An 18,616-nucleotide genomic window follows, 5' to 3' on the forward strand; every position below is an offset into this window, starting at 1 on the left:
ATTTACCCACTGATCCATCTTAGTTGCTAAAGGCTGTTAGTTTAAGGGCCAACTTAGTAATCATTTCCTCTGGATAATTTTCAAGTCCTATATTATATGTCCACCTCAAATAGGTTGAGTGTGTCTTCTTTGTGGTCCTATGATACCTTGGACACACATTCTTCTATTACTTCTTCATAATGTTATGAAATGATCTGAAATGGCTCCATTCCCCCCATGAGAAGATGAGATTTCTGAGCTTAGGATTAAGTCTTACTCATTTTGATATTTTGGCTGCAACCCAACAACCAACAAATTCATTTGTATTCTGATTTTTCCATTCTTTTCCTCATCAATGAGCTCAGAGGACCAGGCAGGATGATTTATAATGTGTGGCTGAAAGACAAATATGGGAAATAGTTCCATTTGAAGGCTGATTTCCATTCAAGCTAATTATTATTCTAAAATTCTCAGACTTGGGAAAACAATTACAGGTAATCTGATTTAACTACCCACATGACAGTTGGAGACCTTTCAATGTTTCTCAAACTTGAGAAGCTAGGAACAGTATACTGTAATGATGATAGGAGAGGGAACTCCTTAGCTGTCTAGAGAATGTCATTTCTACTTCTGGTTCAGGAAATAATGCAGCAGAATTATTTGAATCAGAACACACATGTTTACATACAGATGCACATATGACCAACCACATGCTGTAAGTTTAAATTTGCAAGTTCTGAAGATGATGAATGGCAGGCAATTATCTAAAATGTTAAGTGCAAGTTGGGGACTGAGACAGTACCCAGAGAGAAAATTATTTGTAATTTGAAGTTAAAACCATCTGTCAAAGAGGAGGCTCAGAGCAAAAGGAAAGAAATTGGTTGACTCCATAGATGAAGGCAGGGGCCAAGACCCACCCTACAAGTGGCTGCCAGCTAGAACCAGTAATCCGGACACCATCTTGCTAATGAACAGAAAAAAACAGACTATTATCCTTGAGTCAATTGTACTCCACTACAGCAATTTTAAGTACCATATTGGTCTCAGAGTTTTGGGAGCTCCTGGTGTCAAATATGTGTCAAATACGAGTAAAGAAAAGGGTTGTCGTGTTAAAAGTAGAAAACTTACTTTTCCCTGAGGCAATTTGATGTATCACTGTATAGCCATGTTTGTTGCTTTCCCCAAAGTTGAGTTGAAACTAATCATTCTGGAGGTTGTTGATTCTAGCTTTAACCCTGAACCACATAGAACAAGTTTTAGTCACCTGTCCATTCATTTCCTTTGAATCTTCCAAGGCAGTCTGGTTGTGTGACCAGAAATCATGGAACTCGTGAATACTGTGTTGTGGTGATATATTATTTATGATTTATTAAAGCTTGCCTGAGGATTCAGAAATCAAAGTCAGCCATAAGCTATACAAGTCAGGTACACACCTTTAATCCCAGCAGCCAGAAGCTAGGAGGTGGTGGTGGTGGTACACACCTTTAATCCTAGGACTCAGGATTAAGAGGTAGACAGATCTCTGAGTCCAAGGCCACCCAGATCTATACAAGATTGTTCCGGTCCTAAAGAAATACAGCTCACAAAAAGATGATCTCAGCACTTGGGATCACACACCTTTAATCCCAGCATTGGGGGGGGGGCAGCATATAAGACAAGAGCAAGGTCTCAGTATCAGGCATTGATTCTCCAGCCACACTGGAGATAGGAAGGCTCAGTATCAAGGAGGATAGGAAAACATTGAAGTCTCAGGATTCTTCAGCCATGCTGAGGAGAGGCAGCAGTCTGAAGCTTGGTGAAGAGCCCTTTGAGCCTGAGCTTGAGGTGAGAGCTAGTGGAGGGCTGCTTTGCTTTTCTGACCTTCAGCTTTGAGTTTGAACCCCAATATCTGTCTCTGGGTCTTATATTTATCATGTTACATTATATGCTTTGTACAAGTTGTCCCATGATACTTCTTGGCAAAAGGAAGCCTTGCCATGCTGGGTCTGTAGGCAGGTGCAACTCTGTAACAAAGTTTGCAATGACACAAACATCACTTTCAAAGGAGTATCACAAAGTGGGTATTTAACTATGCTTGGTTAACAATGAAGCAACTGGAAAACTAGAATAAGAATTCATGCAAAAGAGCACTTAATGAAGTGACAGTAGAGAAACAAAACAGAAACACTGTCTGTTGTAGTTTGAATGTAATTGGACCCCCTAGGCTCATAAAGAGTGGCACTAGTGGGAGGCATGGCTTTGTTGGAGTATGTGTGGCCATCTTGGAGGAAGTGTGTCACTGTGGGGGTGGGCTTTGAGGTCTCCTGTAGCATGAATAATAAAAACACAGAGACAGATAATTGGGATTCAAGCTGAAGATCAGAAAAGCAAAGCAGCCAACCACTAGAGAGGTCTTACCTCTACCAAGGCTGGGGCGATCCTGTGCTCAGTGTGATTACAGACTGAATACACTGCACTCCTGTCTCCACCTGCTTTATATTCTACTTTAGTGCTGAGAGTAAAGGCATGCAACACCACCACCCAGCATCTATGGCTAACTAGTGTGGCTGCTGGGTTTAAAGATGTGTGCCATCACTGCCTGGCCTCTATTGCTAACTAGTGTGGCTAGCTTTGCACTCTGATCTTCAGGCAAGCTTTTTTTGTTAGATCATAAACAATATATCACAAGTCTCCTGTACAAAAGCTATTCCCAGTGTCATAGTTCATTTCCTGCTGCCTGCATATCAACCTGTAGTAGCTGCTTCTCTAACACTCTGCAGACCAGGCTGGTCTTGAACTCACAGAGGTCTGCCTGCCTCTGCCTCCTGAGTAATGGGATTAAAGGTGTGTGCAGCCACACACAGCTGTGAGAAAACATTTTTTTTTAATCCTCTCTATCTTCCAGCTTTCATACTACCCCCTTTTCCAATGTTCCTCGAACTCAGAAAAGGTTGATATAAATGCCTTATTTAGTGCTGGGCAACAAGTAATCATTTGTCCTCAGCACCTTGAGAAGCCATAAGTGTCTGCCTTTATGGGAAGAAGCATCTAGAATTAAGGTTGAGAGTGACAATCATCTATAGGTATAAACATATATATTTAGAAGGTGATTTGATGCCATGTCAACTTAGTTTAGCAGAATTAGGTTTCTCCTTCAACCTTATGACATTCCCTACGATAGAATTTTAGTAGGTTTATGGTTCCAGATATGGAATGGTCCTATGGAGTAGGTCTCAAATTCAATCAGAGAGCAGTTAATTATCCCTATAATAGTTGTGCCATTATTGCATAGCCTCTGCAACAGCTCCTGCCTCCAGGTTCCTGCCCTGTTTGAGTTCTTGTCCTGGCTTCCTTCAATGATGGACTACAGCACGGAAGTATAAGGCAAAAAACCCCTTTCCTCCCCAAGTTCAGTTCCTTTGGTCATAGTGTTTCAGCATAGCAATAGAAACAAACCCTAAATAAGACATCATCCAATTGAAGTCTATGGAGTTTGGAATATTAGAAAGCATGGGTAGCAAGTGGTTTACACACAGCCTTTTCCCCAGCACTCTTTAGGTTTTTAAAGCCATTTCTTTAGATCTTACTCTGTTCTTTATTTAAACCTCTGATCTCTAAGCATTCCTTTCATGGTCTCACACTTTCTTGCTTTCTTTTGCTTCCCCAGGTTCCTATCACACTCTCATTTGGTAGCCTTGGGGCCATTCTTTCTTCTGGCACTGGGGACCAAAGCCAAGGTCCCACACATACTTAGCCTGTGTTCTACCATGTAGACCCACCTGCTACTAATGGGAAAATATTTTGAAAGCCTAAGGTCTGTGACCTACCTACAATGATTCTAATGTAATTGGCCTGGAATACAGCCTGGGTGACTGTGTCTGAGATTCTAGTGTGCCGTCAAAATAGAAAAAATTGTTTTATTCCCTTTCTGTGAAGGATGAAGTTGACTTACAGAGAGCACATATGTCCTGCTATGCATGGTGTGCAGAACCAAACACTGGGCTCAGGTCTATCCTAGAACTGGAAGCCTCCTGAGTTTCCAATGTTAGGATAAAATACTTGAGAAGTGCTGTCATTTTGCATGTAAAATATCACCCAAGAGTATTTTTGTGAAAACAAAGCTATGTCCTTTTTTGCTATTTTGATAAAGAGAGTAATTTTACCTTTTATGATATTTCATCCTCCCTTTTGAACTTAATGAAAGTAATTTAATCTTGAATGAAGACAAAGTGCCATTTGTCAACTACTGATACCTGATGCTTGGCCTTCATGTATCAAGACTACTAAACTTAGAACACCAAGATTAAAGCAATTTGTTGCTGTGGCTGTGTAGGTGAGCAAGACCAGTGCTGTATATTATTCAAACATTTCTATGCATCACCAAAATTTTGGCTGAGCACAATTTTTATTTTTGAGACAGGGTTTCTCTGTTTAACAGCAGTGCCTGTCCTGGGACTCTGGTAGATCATGCTGGCCTCGAACTCACAGAGATTAGCTGTCTTTGCTTGCTTCAAGTGCTGGGATTAAAGGCATTCAACATCACTGCTTGGCTTGGCTGAGCACTCTTTTTTTTTTTAATTTATTTATTTTTCTTATTTTTACAATCGATCCAGTTCCCTTTCCATCTGTTCTTCCCTCCCTCCATCCCGACTTCTCTACCTCCCTCTCTTTCACCCTCCAACAGCCCCTGACCACCCTCCCATCCCCCCTCCCCACATGTAGGGTGATGCCTTCCTTCCAAATGACTTGACAGATTTTGATGATCCTTCCTGGAAGGCATCACCCTCCCTGTGGAGTGGGGTAGAATGGGACGGAAGAGAGGGGAGCATGTGAGGGAGGAAGGGAGAGGGAACTGGGATCAATATGTAAAATAAGAAAAAAATTTATCTGGATTTCAGTTTGGCTCAGTGTTTATTTGTGGGTGTCTGTTTTCTGTTTCCATCAGCTACAAGATGAGGGCTCTATGATGGTGGATAAGGTAGTCATCAATCTCATTATCAGGGAAAGGCATTATTGTAGCTTTTCCACTGTTGTTCAGATTGTTAGTTGGGGTCAGTCTTATAGGTCTCTGGACATTCCTCTAGAGTCAGTTTTCTCTTCAAACCTATAATGGCTCCTTCTTTTATGATCTCTCTCTCTCTCTTTCTCTCTCTCTCTCTCCCCTTGTCTATTCCTCCCCAGTGCACATTGCCCAAGAGAACGAGAAAAGAGAAGCTTTTCAGAGAAACATGGGTAAGTACAGAGTAGTCAACAGCAAAGGAGATGGTGTTGTTAATTTCTCCTGCTTTTCTTATCCAAAATCATTCATTTAATATATCTAATACTTCATAAAGACTCAAAAGTACTTATCAAAATATATAAGCCATTACAACACCCTCTACCCCATCTTTCAAAGAACAAAACAAAACAAAACAAAATCCAAAATGTATTAAGCCTGTGATACAAGCCAGTAAGCAGCAAAATACTGTGTTAATTTTGGAAGCCTTCCATATGTCATCATAACACAAACGAATGTGTGTTAATGGCTCTCTTGTCACAGCCTCTGTTGGCTGAACACTGGATGTCATAGTACCCTTCTGGCTTAATTGTGCATTTCCTTGATTTCTTTGGTTTCTGTCTGTCAAAACAAAAACATTTTTATGCTGGTGCATACAAATATAAAAATAGTTAATGATGGAGAATTTCATATGCAGGAAATATTTTTGTTTTTAAGTTGTGCATTTCTAGGAATCACACCAGGGCCTTGCATACACTAGGCAAATTTTCTGCCATTGAGCTACACCCATAGATCTGAAATACTTTAAAAAAATCTAAGCAACGCATATATATGTGCTTTTAAAATTATCAGTGGGATCCTCTACTGTCTTGGGTAATAATTCTATTTTCTAAATAAGAATCAGGGTAAAAAGGCTTTAATATGGGCATTCAAGGCATGTACAGTGTATGTGTATCATTTATTGAAATGAATGTAAAGACAGAGGGAACTAGCATTGAAGAAATTAGTAAAGTTGCATTGAGAGCAATAAAGTGTATCATTTGCTCTCCACACATCAATCCAGGAATGCAGTGTATATTTGATAGCTCAGTAAAACAGCCTACATTTATTTTCATGCATTTTCCTTGTGTAAAACATCTAAGTAACTGAACTTAAATAATCTGAAATTACTTAAGGTATTAAGTTTATGGAATCAGAATATTTTGAAAAGATGTCTAAATGTTTGGTTATATACAAAGCTTTTATTAGGAAAACCTGAAAAAAACTGACAAAATTGGTCATTCTTTAAGTTAGTGTTAGTATTGGTACACTTGAGAATGTGGACAAACAAAACAACATACATCCCTGTAAATCCTGATAGACAAAGATCCGCTTCCTTCACGCATACTCTCGTTTCCATGCTCAACACAATGAAAACTATTTAAGAATTTGAGGACAATGCTTTATTAATTTAATATTTGGAGTGGCAATAATGTCTACATATATGGAACTTTTAGTTTCATACATGTCAAAATAATAGAACATAATAAGATGACTTTAATTTTAAGAATAAATCCTGCTCTATTATTCAGAAGTTCTCCCTCTCTCTCCCTTCTTCCTCATTCCCTTCCCTTTTGTGAAAGAACAATAATGATAACAACAATCATTGTTATTATTCCTTCCTTCCTTTGGAGACATGGTCTCACCTATGTCCTCTGACACCCAAGGCTGGCCTCTAATTTTCTGAAATCCTCCTTTTGCCTCAGACTCTCAAGTGCAAGGATTGTAGACCTGAGTTGCCAGAGGCCTATCATCCGAGGGCTCCTCTTTAGGAACATACATTATCATTGTTTATGACTATAAAGAATTCTTGTTATTGTCAAACTGCACTGGGGGAAATCCATGAAGTCTCAACCCTACACAAATTGCTGAAGGCAACTGAGGAAAGCTGAGCGTGACAGAGATGGATCTTCTCCAGAAAAGGGCTCACCAGCCTGTTGTCCAGTGCCAAATGGTCAGCCCTGAAAACACACATACAAGTAATGTTATATAGACTGAGCAGGTTATAGTTAGGGATATATATGTCATACATTATGCATGAAATTATAATTAGTTAAAAAAGATGCAGTGAATTTGGAGGAGAGCAGAGACGGATATATGGAAGGGCTTGGAGGAAGGAAAGGGGATGGAGAAAGTGTAATTACATTAGGATCGCAAAAAATGAAAAGAATTCTGCTTATTTGGTTCTCATTAGATAGAAGCTTATGGCATTTGCCTTAGTTCTACTTTGGATTTCATACATTTACAGTAATTCCGGTGAAACTATTCAGCTCTGTCTTTTCTACTTGTTAAATATGGAATGGTTCACAAATTTGCATGCCATCATTGCACAGGGACCATGCTAATCTTCTCTGTATCATTCCAGTTTCAGCATATGTGCTACTGAAGCCAGTCCTTAGTGGTCTGGCTTGATTGCTGTTTTGATAGCTATTTCTTTCAACACCAAAAAAAAATCATAAATTTCAATATCTGTTTTATTATTCTCTCTGTCCATTTCATTCCCAATCTGCCCAAGCTGATCTCTCACATTCCTATACCTCTACCCCCCACCCCCCATCCCCCACCCCTCACCCCTATTTTACCCAAGAAATTTCTTCTACTTCTCCTTACCAGGGGAATCCATCCATGTGTCTCTCTTTGGGCCCTCCTTGTTACCTAGTTTCTCTGGGGCTGTGAATCCTAGCCTGGTTATTAGCACTATCCACTTGAATGAGTACATACCAAGTTTGGCTTTCTGGGTCTGGGTTACCTCACAGTTATGGAGAAACCTGGTGCCAGGGAATCTCCCAGGAATCCACAAGAATGACCTCAGCTAAGACTCCTAGCAATAGTTGAGTGGGTGCCTGAATTAGCCTTCTTGTGTAATCAGATTGGTGACTTCCCTAATTGTCATTAGAGGGCCTTCATCCAGTAATGCAGAATGCAGAAGCAGAAATCCACAGCCAAGCACTGGATGGAGCTCCAGGAGTCCTGCTGAAGAGAGAGAGAGGAAGGATTGTATGAGCCAGGGCTGGTGAAGGCCACTACACGAGAACTCACAGAGACAGCTGACCTGAGCTTGTGGGAACCCACAGACTCTGGAGCCTGCACGGGACTGACCTAGGCCCTCTGCATGTGTATAACAATTATGTAGCTTGGTCTGTTTGTGGGGCTCCTAGCAGTGGGATCAGGACCTGTCCCTGTCACTTGAGATGGCTTTTGCAAACCCATTCCCCATGCTGGGTTGCCTTGCCCAACCTTGATAAAGGGGGCTGGAGAGCTTGGTACTGCCTCAACTTGATGTGCAATGCTTTGTTGACTCCCATGAGAGGCCTTCCCCTTTCTGCATGGAGATGGAGGAGGAGTAGATGGGGGGGGGTGTAGAAGGGAGGTGGGGAGAGGGAATGGGAGGAGAGGAGGGAGGGGAAACTATGATTAATATATAAAATAAATGAAAAACACTTAATGAAAATAAAATAAAAAATTTAATATCTTGGCATGGTGGTAGATACTTTTGGTCCCAGTACTATGGAGGCAGAGGCAGGCAAATTACTTTGAGTTTGAGTCCAGTCTAGTCTACATAGTGAGTTCCAGGTTAGTCAAGGCTACATAACTGCAATAAAATTTCCCGTACCTTATTTTACTTCTGATTTGGTATGGTATATTATTACCTAGTATTATAACATTAAATAGAATACTTAATAATGCTATAAGTATTAACTCAAGTAAAACTTCTCTGTCTAATGTGCATATAATGTGTGATATATACATACATGTTTGTTTTTTTCTGTTTCTCCGTCTGGCTTAGTGTCAGATAAGGTGACATTACATGGGGGGGGGGAATAGCCTTTTGAACTCAATTTTTAAAAGTACACATATGTGTTACAGTTTCAAAAAGTAAGGGCAAATAATTTGCATTTTATTAGACAAGAATGGAGGCAGTAGCGCTGTGTTAATTTTACTTCAGTCAAGATGGTTTATTAGAAAAGCGTCTTGCGGATCCTGAATTATAGTTTAATCAAGTGTCATTGCTTTATTCGGACAATACTGTTTGACCTTCAGCTATTACTTATTCTTTAAAAATGTTAATGTCTTTCAGAAGCATTCATCTTAGAAGAATGTTACGACCAAGATCAGAGAATCCTGAACAAGCCCCTTAGTATTTGAAAAAGGAAGTAACATAAGAAAAAGATTATATTGCATTAAAAACAAACAAACAAACAAAAACAGAGTAAGAGGCCAGTTTCTCTCAAGGTAATATGTAGAAATCAGGGGTGTGGCTGCAGGGGCATTTATCTTTCCAGCTGTCCTAATATACTTACATATATTCATGTAAGGACCTGCATATTTTGTTTACTTTAATGAGGGGGGATGTCCTTCTGTATGCTGTGAATATATGTTTCTTCTATTGGTTGATGAATACAGCTGTTTTGGCCTATGGACAGGCAGGCTGTAGCCAGGCAGGAAGCATAGGTAGGGCTACCAGACCAGGAGAAGGTGGAGAAGAAGCACGCAGGGAATGAGTTGCCAGAAAAATGCCATGTAGCTGCCAAGGAAGCAATAGACCCGAACACCACCAGTAAGCCAACACCATGTGGAGACACATAGATTAATAGAAAAGTGTTGATAATTAAGAGAGAGCCAATAAGAAGCCTGAACCACCAGCCGAACAGTTTATAATTAATATAAGCCTCTGTGTGTTTATTTGGGAATAAACAGTGATGGGGTGGGGTGGGTCAGAAACTTCTGTCTACACTTTAACTTAAAATACCCTGAGACAAAATGTAGAACCAATAATCTGGTGACTCATTGGAATTCTGAGAACAAAAGGTTTTGTCTTAGTTTTTTTAAATTTGGGATTGAACCTTAGGCCTTGTATCTAACAGGCACCACTCTACCACCGAGCTATAGCCCCTAAGAACAAAATATTTAAGAGTATGATTTTTGTATTAAAGGTGAGAATTGGAAAGTGGTGACAGCTCATCAATTGTTTGAATTGGTTGCCAGGCAGCCTGAGCTATGGCAAATTCTACAATTCTCATTTGATTCTATGTCTTAATTTACTAGTGACTTTTAATAAAAACATTACAGACACTAATGACATGAACTTGCAAGATGACTTATCTTCTTAGAGTCTCGCTTGTTTCTCAATAGGCAGTTGACTATGCATCTTCACCCTCCCACGTTTTTATTGAGTGGGTATGAAACATTTTACATGAGTTATCTTTACTCAGTCCACATAAAACCTTTATGACATAAGCATCGTTATTTCTTAATTATACCTACAAGGAAACAGGCTGAAAGAAGTGAACCTTCCCATGGAGCTAGCTGTCCATAAACTCAGCAATGGGTTTAAGTTAGGTCTGGCTGTCTCTTAACTAGACCTCTTTCTAGTATACCACTGTCTAGACAGTAAATTCATGATAAATACAATATATTTCTTCTAATTTCCAAAATTCATGATTAACACAATATATATCCTCTAATTTCCAAACAATTAGAGGAAAGAATTTTGACTATTTTTACCATAAGAAATGATTGCTTGGGAGCTGACTTAGAGGTTAAGAGCACTGGCTGCTTTTCCAGAGGACCCAGGTTCAATTCCCCGCACCAACATGGCAGCTCATAACTGTCTATAACTCCAGTTTCAGGGGAGCTAACACCCTCACACAGATATACATGCAGGCAAAACATTAATGCCCATGAAATAAAAATAAAGTTGTTAAAAAAAGAAATGATTGTTTGAGGATATAGATATATTCCCTTGGATTTATCAATTACACACCATCGAAGAGTATTGAATCATCTCCATAGATGTCTGTAAGGTGTACGGTTTTTCCTCCTGCTGCTTAGTCTTGTCCTGCCGCTGCACCAGCCCCAAATAATACACAGAGACTCTGTATTAGATACAATTCTGTTGGCCAGGTACTAGTTTCTTATCGGCTATCTCTGTCTTAAGTATTAACCCATTTCTGCTGATCCACGTATTTCTCTTACCGGGGAGCCGGCCTGCATTCTGCTTTCTCCAGACTCTCCATCTTGGCTCCTGCTTACTACTTCCTATTTCCTCCTTGTCTTCTAGTCCCTCCTATCTTCCTTTCCTATTGGCCAACAGTGCTTTATTCATTAACCAAAAAGAGAAACATATTCCATAGATGTCTATAGTTAGTATGATTTTTGTGTGTCAGCTAAAAATAAATAAAAAAATAAAAAAATTAAGTTTTTTTTTTTTTTTTTTTTTTTTTTTTTTTAAAGTTGAAGCTCTCAGGTTGTGTGGTAGTTCTTAGGTATAGAATTTTTAAGTGGAAACAGAAAGGACACAGGTACCTTACTGCCACATCTTGTGGCCCAGAGCACTGGTCTGGCTTCCTGGGAAGCTGTTACAGTATAGGTTTGTGAGAGTGTTGTGTAGGCTATGAGTTAGTTGTTCATCGGGAGCTCAAGAACAATTTTACTGTGTACTTTGTCTTTATGTGTATATTTGTGATTATTTGAAAATGATTTTCGACTAGTACTAAACCTTTCCACATGAGAAAAAAACCTGAGGAGTAGGAAGAGCAACTGATGTTTCTGAGCTGTAGAAACATGGAAACACTACTTCAAACCACACTTCTTGGTATTATTTATACGTACCGTGCTTGTAAAGTGGAGAAGAAAGTTCTGTCTGATATTAACTAGTAGTCATTTAAAACTATATAAGTAGGAAGAAACGTAGTATTATTTTCACATAAAAAGCCATTCAAGACAGAATGGCATGTGGCAGACAGATAACAAGTGTTAACAAGTGGAGGAAGCTGTTTTAAACGAGGTGCAATTATTACTCAATACTTCTGAAGGCACAGAGATTGTCTACTCCAAACTTAACAGCGATGCTAACAGGGGGAAGAGGGAATAGTTTCTCTGTAGAAACAAGGAGCTTCTGAGGACAGAAGCTTTCCTCTCACTGAGGAAAGACACCGAAATGACCTCGTTTCTGGAATCTCATTTGCCCACTGAAAGTGTAGACATTAAGTCTTACAGTAAAGCAAGTTTCTTCTCTCTTTTTCCCAGAAAAAGAAGTAAAATAATACCCTTTTCACTGTCAACTTCTCTGGAACCTTCAGTAGTTCCCTTTTTCTGCTGAAATCTAATTCTCTTTGATTCTGGTGGAATGAGAGGGCTGGAAAGATGACTCAGCAGTTAAGAGCATAGACCATTCTTCCAGAGGACCTAGTTCAATTCCCAGCACCCACATAGCAACTCATAACTGTCTGTAACTCCTGTTTCAGGGGATCTGACACCTTCGTACAGACATTCATGCAGGCAAAACATCAATGTTTTTGAAATAAAAACAAACAAATAATTAAGAGAAAAGATAATAAAGAGATAAAAGTAAAAATAAAAAGTTCCTCCCAAGAACATAGAGGAGATGCAGGAGCTCCATCAGCAGGAGCTTGATTTACCGTTGATGTGACTTCTGCCTACAAGCTTCTAGACAGTGACTGAAGTAGTTTTTTTTAAAAGCCCAGGATATTCCTGTGTCTTCTAACAGTCCTCTATCCCACACCTGACCAAAGTACTTGCTCCATTTCCTGAAGCTGGGACAGCAATTAGGTCCATAAAAATGAAGTTCATTAATGAAAACTAATTGAAAATTAATTCACCATGACTCCAGGGAAGAGCTTGCATTTAAAACATTGTGTTGTTAGCAAGTGAGGCTGTAATCATCAGAGCATGGCAAAATACTTCAGAATGACACATAGGTTAATGAGGTGGCGAAGCGTCAGAAAAACAAAGGCTTGTAACGTTAAAATAGCCACTGTAGTTAAGATGCTGCCCTGTCCCTTCCTTCCGCCTTCCTTTTCTGCTTCACCCCACCTTTTTATTTTTATTCTTCCCCGACACAGTAGATGCCATACCATTATCCCCTCACCCAGTAATCCTTCCCATAGAAAACATTCTACCCTAATCCTCCCATTTTTGAGTATTAAGTATGAGTTTTGCAAGGGTCAAGCTATCCACTTTACAAGCCCTTAAGAATCTTATTTTATGCATTTTAAGTGTGTTCTTACAGAAAATTCAAACTTACATAAGAGAGAATCATGTAATGAAATTCTCTCCCCTGATTCCACCAGTCATTTACCAGAGACAAATTTTAAGATATATTTCAGTAAATGTTCATAGATAAATATTCAGATTTTCAGATTTCCCAGACTTGTTTTTTTTCTAAGTTAGATATTGCATCAGAAACGCATTGACTTTTATTTTTTTACTTAAAAATGTTTACAAGGCCTTAGTTTTGAGCCCTCCCACGGGGAAACAAGTGTTAAAGGTGTGCAAGTGTGAATGTAAGAGTGATGGGCACTTACTCCTTCACAGTCTTTTGCAGGGGTAGGGGGTGGGGAGGGGTTGGGGGGGTGGGGATGGGTTGGTGGGTGGGGGTTGGGGGGGGACGGAACGAGGTAGCCCCTCCTCGTCTGTTGCAGGTATCCTGTTGGGGGAGGGGGTGGGAAGGTGCAGGTCAATGGCACAGCACAGACTCTGAGAGTCAGTTGAGAAGCAAAACGGCTATGAGCCTCTTAAACCCCCTCCAGACCAGGAGCAGTGCAAAGCTGCATGCAGTGTTCTCCTTCCCTCCCTCCCCCACCCCTCTCATTGGCCAGGTCATTCAGGCCTTCCAGCAGTCTTCAGGCTGGCTCAAGAAGAAGTGTGAGTGCCCGCGAATGGCTGACCTCCAGCCTGCTGTTTGTTAGTCTCCTCCTACAAAAGTTCACTTACATTTCTAAGAGTTTATCTAAAGCACCCTCTGCACCCTCTGAAGGCTTTTTTTTTTTTTTTTTTTTTTTTTTTTTTTATCTTCAAGTTTCCGTGTGTGTGTGTGTGTGTGTGTGTGTGTGTGTGTGTGTGTGTGTGTATGGAGTTAAAGTTTTCCTCACCAAAATTTCGTTGACTTTATTCACTGTGTGATTGCTCTCTATGAATACAATCTTTTTTTTTTCTTTCTTTTTAGTTTTTTTTTTTTTTTTCTTTTTCTTTTTTTGAAACAGGGTTTCCTCTGTGTAGCAGCCCTGGCTGTCTTGGAACTTGCTTGGTAGACCAGGCTGGCCTTAAACTTACAGAGATCAGCCTATTTCTGCCTCACGAGAGCTTGGACTAAAAGAGTGTGCCACCACAACCTGATTGAAAACAATCTTTCTTATTTTTCTCTTAGTATCATTCATAGTTAGGATCATGATAAAAATCTAAGGAATGACTACCTTTCCTCTCTACACCTGTTTATTTTCTTATTTATCAGTCATCATCACCACCATTAGAAAATGTTGAATAAGGTCATCATACATTAAATTCTGCCATGGATGAAAGGACATGCAGTGGGTTGGCCAATGTAGTAGTGTGGAAGAGATTGTGGTGTGAGGAATAAATTCTATTCAGATCACAAAAGAAAGATGTCTTAGCACTTCTATTGCTGTGATAAAACACCATGACCAAAGGCAACTTTGAGAGGAAAAGGTGGGTATACATATATATAAAATTTTTTCATATATATATTCATTTATATAAATATACATATATATGTATATATATAAAGCTGTTGGGCAGTTACTAGCATTTCTTATTGGCTAGCTCTGTCTTAAATATTAACCCATTTCTATTAATCTAAGTATTTCCACGTGGTCTTATCTTACTGGAGAGAGGGTCCAGACTGCTGCTCTCTCAAGTCTCTACATTGCCAATCTCCTACTATACCTCCCAGAATCTTCGTTGTCTCCTAGTCCTGCCTATCTTGCCTTCCTATTTGCCAACAGTGCTTTAACCAATAAGAGAAAAATATTTACAGAATGACATCTCGCATCATCTCTTTTCTGTCTAAATAAAAAGAAGGGTTTTAACTTTAACATAGTAAAATATATAACAAAACAGTTATCAAATAAGAACTATAGTTAACAATATTTAGTTTATTAACATTGGGTAAGATTTAAAGAAAACATTTATTGTCTATCTTTGTGATTCTAAAGTTTTTTTAAATTTATTTTTTCTTATTTTACATATCAATCCCAGTTCCCTCTCCCTCCCTCCCATTCCCCCTCCCCACCCTCCCATCCCATTCCCTACCCCCCCCCATACACACACCACAGGGAGGGTGGTGCCTTCCAGGAGGGGTCAACAAAATCTGTCAAGTCATTTGGAATAGGGACTAGGCCCTCCCTCCTGCCTCTAGGTTAAGGGAGCATCTCTCCATGGGGAATGTGCTCCCAAAGTCCTTTTGTGCACCAGGGATACATCCTGGTTCCACTGTCAGAGGTCCCTTAGGCTGCTCAGGCCTTCTAATTGAGACTGTGTTCAGGGGATCTTAGTTGGTCCAACGCTGGTTTCCCAGCTATCAGTCTGGGGGCCCATTGGCTCAGGTCAGCTGTCTCTGTGGGTTTCTGAAGCCTGGTCTTGTCCTCCCTCTCTGCATCTGGATTCCAGTTTTGCTCAGAGAATTCTCAATAGAGGAAATAAAAAAAGGCTGAAAGACATTTAAGAAAGTGCTCAACATCCTCAGCTATCAGGAAAATGCAAATCAAAACAACTTTGAGAAACCATATTACTCCTGTCAGAATGGCTAAAATTAGAAACACCAATGGCAACTTATGCTGGAGAGGATGTGGAGAAAGTGGAACACTCCTCCACTGCTGGTGGGAGTGCAAACTCATACAGCCATTTTGGAGATCAGTATGGCGGTTCCTCAGGAAAATGGGAATTAGTTTACCACAGGACCCGGCAATCCCCCTCTTAGGCATTTACCCAAAGGATTCACATCCATGCAACAAAGACATCTGTTCAACTATGTTCATAGCAGCACTATTTGTAATAGCAAGAACCTGGAAGCAACCTAGATGCCCCTCAATTGAAGAATGGTTAATGAAGATGTGGCACATCTACACAATGGAATACTACTCTGCAGAAAAAAATAATGGTATCTTGAAATTCGCAGGCAAGTGGATGGCACTTGAAGAAACCATCCTGAATGAGGTAACCCAGTCACAAAAAGAGGAACACAATATGTACTCACTCATATATGGATTTTAGACCTAGAGCAAAGGATCACCAGCCTATAATTCACACCACCAAAGAAACTAGGATACAAGGAGGATTCTTAGAGATTCATACAAGATCCCTCACAGAAGGGAAAAGGATCAAGATCTCCTGAGCATATTGGGAGTGGGGGGCAGTGAGTGGAGAGGGGGTTAGGAGGAAGAGAAGGGGAGGAGAGGAAAGCACATGGGACTAGGAAGATTGAGTCAGGGGAGGAATAGACAAGAGAAAAAAAGAGAGAGAGATACTATAAAAGAGGGAGCCATTATAGGTTTGAAGAAAACTGACTCTAGAGAAATGTCCATAAACCTACAAGACTGACCCCAACTAACAATTTGAACAATAGTGGAAAGGCTACTGCAAATGCCCTTCCCTGATAATGAGATTGATGACTAACTTATCAATGGAGCCCTCACCTAGTCACTGATGGAAACAGAAGCAGACATCCACAGCTAAACACTGAGCCAAACTGGAATCCAGATAAAATTTTTTCTTATTTTACATATTGATCCCAGTTCCCTCTCCATCCCTCCTTCCCATCCCCCCCACCTCCTTCCCATCCTATCCCACCCCCACTCCACAGGGAGGGTAATGCCTTCCAGGAGGGATCATCAAAATCTGTCAAGTCATTTGGAGTAGGGTCTAGGCCCTCCCTCCTGTCTCTAGGTTAAGGGAGTATCCCTCCATGGGGCATGTGCTCCCAAAATCCTTTTGTGCATCCTGGCTCCACTGTGAGAGGTCCCTTAGACTGCTCAGGCCTTCTAACTGAGACCCATGTTGAGGGGGGGTCTTTAGTTGGTTCAATGCTGGTTTCCCAACTATCAGTCTGGTCCATGAGCACCCACTGCTCTCTGTGGGTTTCTGTAGCCTGGTCTTGACCCCCAAGGAAAGGGTTTCTTTCAGACATATCTGATCACAATACCTCCTGAATGGGAGTCAGGCCAGGAAGTGGAGGCAGCAGCTGAAGCAGAGGCCATGAGGGATGCTGCTTACTGGCTTGCTCCTCATGGCTTGCTCAACCTGCTTTCTTTTTTCCTTTTTAAAAGAAATTTATTTATTTTTATTTTATGCCCATTGGTGTTTTGCCTGCATGCATGTCTGTGTAAGGGTGACAGATCTTGGAGTTATAGACTCCAAGCTGCCATGGTAGCTGCCATGTGGGTGCTGAAATTTAACCCAGGTCCTCCGGAAGAGCAGTCAGTTTTTTTAAGTGTGGAGGCATCTCTCTAGCCCTTCAGCCTGCTAACTTATTATACACCCAGGATCATCTACCCAGGGATGGCACCACCAGCAATGGGCTAGTTCTCCTGCATCAGTCATTAATCAAGAAATGGTCCCACACAACCAGACAAATTTGTTATTCACAGTATTTCAGATCTGCTGGAATATATTACAACAAAACTTCTGTTGTTGTTGATGTTGTTTTCCAGGCAGGGTTTTTCTGCATAGCCCTCGCTGTCCTGGATCTCACTTTGTAGACCAGGCTGGCCTCAAATTCACTTCTTCTTCTGCCACTGCCTCCCAAGTGCTGGGATTAAAGGTATATGATAACTTGCCCATTGAAACAAGACCTTTTAAAAACAAAACAAAACACACAAACAAAACAAGTGTGGCAGAGTAAATAGTTAAGCAGCAGGTTCCAGGCCCAGCACTGTCCACTGGGGAAGAGGTTGATACTGAATTCAAATTTTGACTTTTCTTTTAAGAATTTAATTGCTAAGAAAAAATTCTATGTACTTCAATTTTTAGAAGACTTGATACACTATTGGCACTCAAAGCCTTTTTTCATAGAGAAACCAGAGACACAAAAAAGACATGGATTACTCCAAGTTGAGTCTGCCTGTTAAATGTACCTGCTGTACTTGGTCAGGTATATCCTTCCCTTGACTGCATTTCTTTACTCACAGCTTTCAGGGATATTGTGTTGTCTATTTCACATGATGTCTTTTCCTGCTCTGGAACGTACAAGAATGCTGTTTTTAGTACAAATTCTAGAGTGGTAAATTAGCAAGAGTCAGGGGCTTGGAAGAACATGGTTGAACCACAGAGTCACACTGTGAGAGGCATTCAAGGCTGATTGAAAATAGCCACGTAGAAAGTTCTGTGCTTTACAGAAGGCCAGGATAAACGCAGCGTGTGTGCCCTCTGAGAGCTCTGCCAAATGGAATGCACACACATATTTCTTGAGTTTCTCCACGAATCTTCCTAAACCCCGTCCTCATTGTCTATACATTAAAGTCACTGGCTGATGCCAACACAGGAACTTTTAAACAGGAGCCATGTATTTGAATGGCAGGATCAAAGAAAATATCCCCATATCTATTACCAACAGCTAGTTGATTAAATGCCTCTACTTTTCTTTGGATAACTGACATGGAACTTACAGTGGAGACTTGCTCTTGCTCTTGGAAACAATTACTAGTGAGAAAAATAGAAAAAAACAAATGGAGACCCTTGACTTAATTTTAGTTTGAGCATTTCAAAGCTGGTATTTGCAAACTCAGAAAAAAAAAGGGGAGGGGGGCTTTTCATTAATCCAGGATTTTGGAAACAGTCACTCCTAGCTCACAACTGCATACAAATACA

The 18,616-nt window shown here is 40.4% G+C and overlaps 1 non-coding gene across 1 annotated transcript; it reads right to left on the reverse strand.

Annotated features, from left to right (window-relative positions):
* Positions 1–7,281: 7,281 nt before the first annotated feature.
* On the reverse strand, positions 7,282–7,384 carry LOC127222892 (U6 spliceosomal RNA). The gene has a single exon (XR_007834579.1). It is a non-coding gene; the product is annotated as a U6 spliceosomal RNA (small nuclear RNA).
* Between the last annotated feature and the right edge of the window lie 11,232 nt (positions 7,385–18,616).

This window comes from Phodopus roborovskii, unplaced genomic scaffold (assembly GCF_943737965.1).
Source record: "Phodopus roborovskii unplaced genomic scaffold, PHOROB, whole genome shotgun sequence".
NCBI lineage: Eukaryota > Metazoa > Chordata > Mammalia > Rodentia > Cricetidae > Phodopus > Phodopus roborovskii.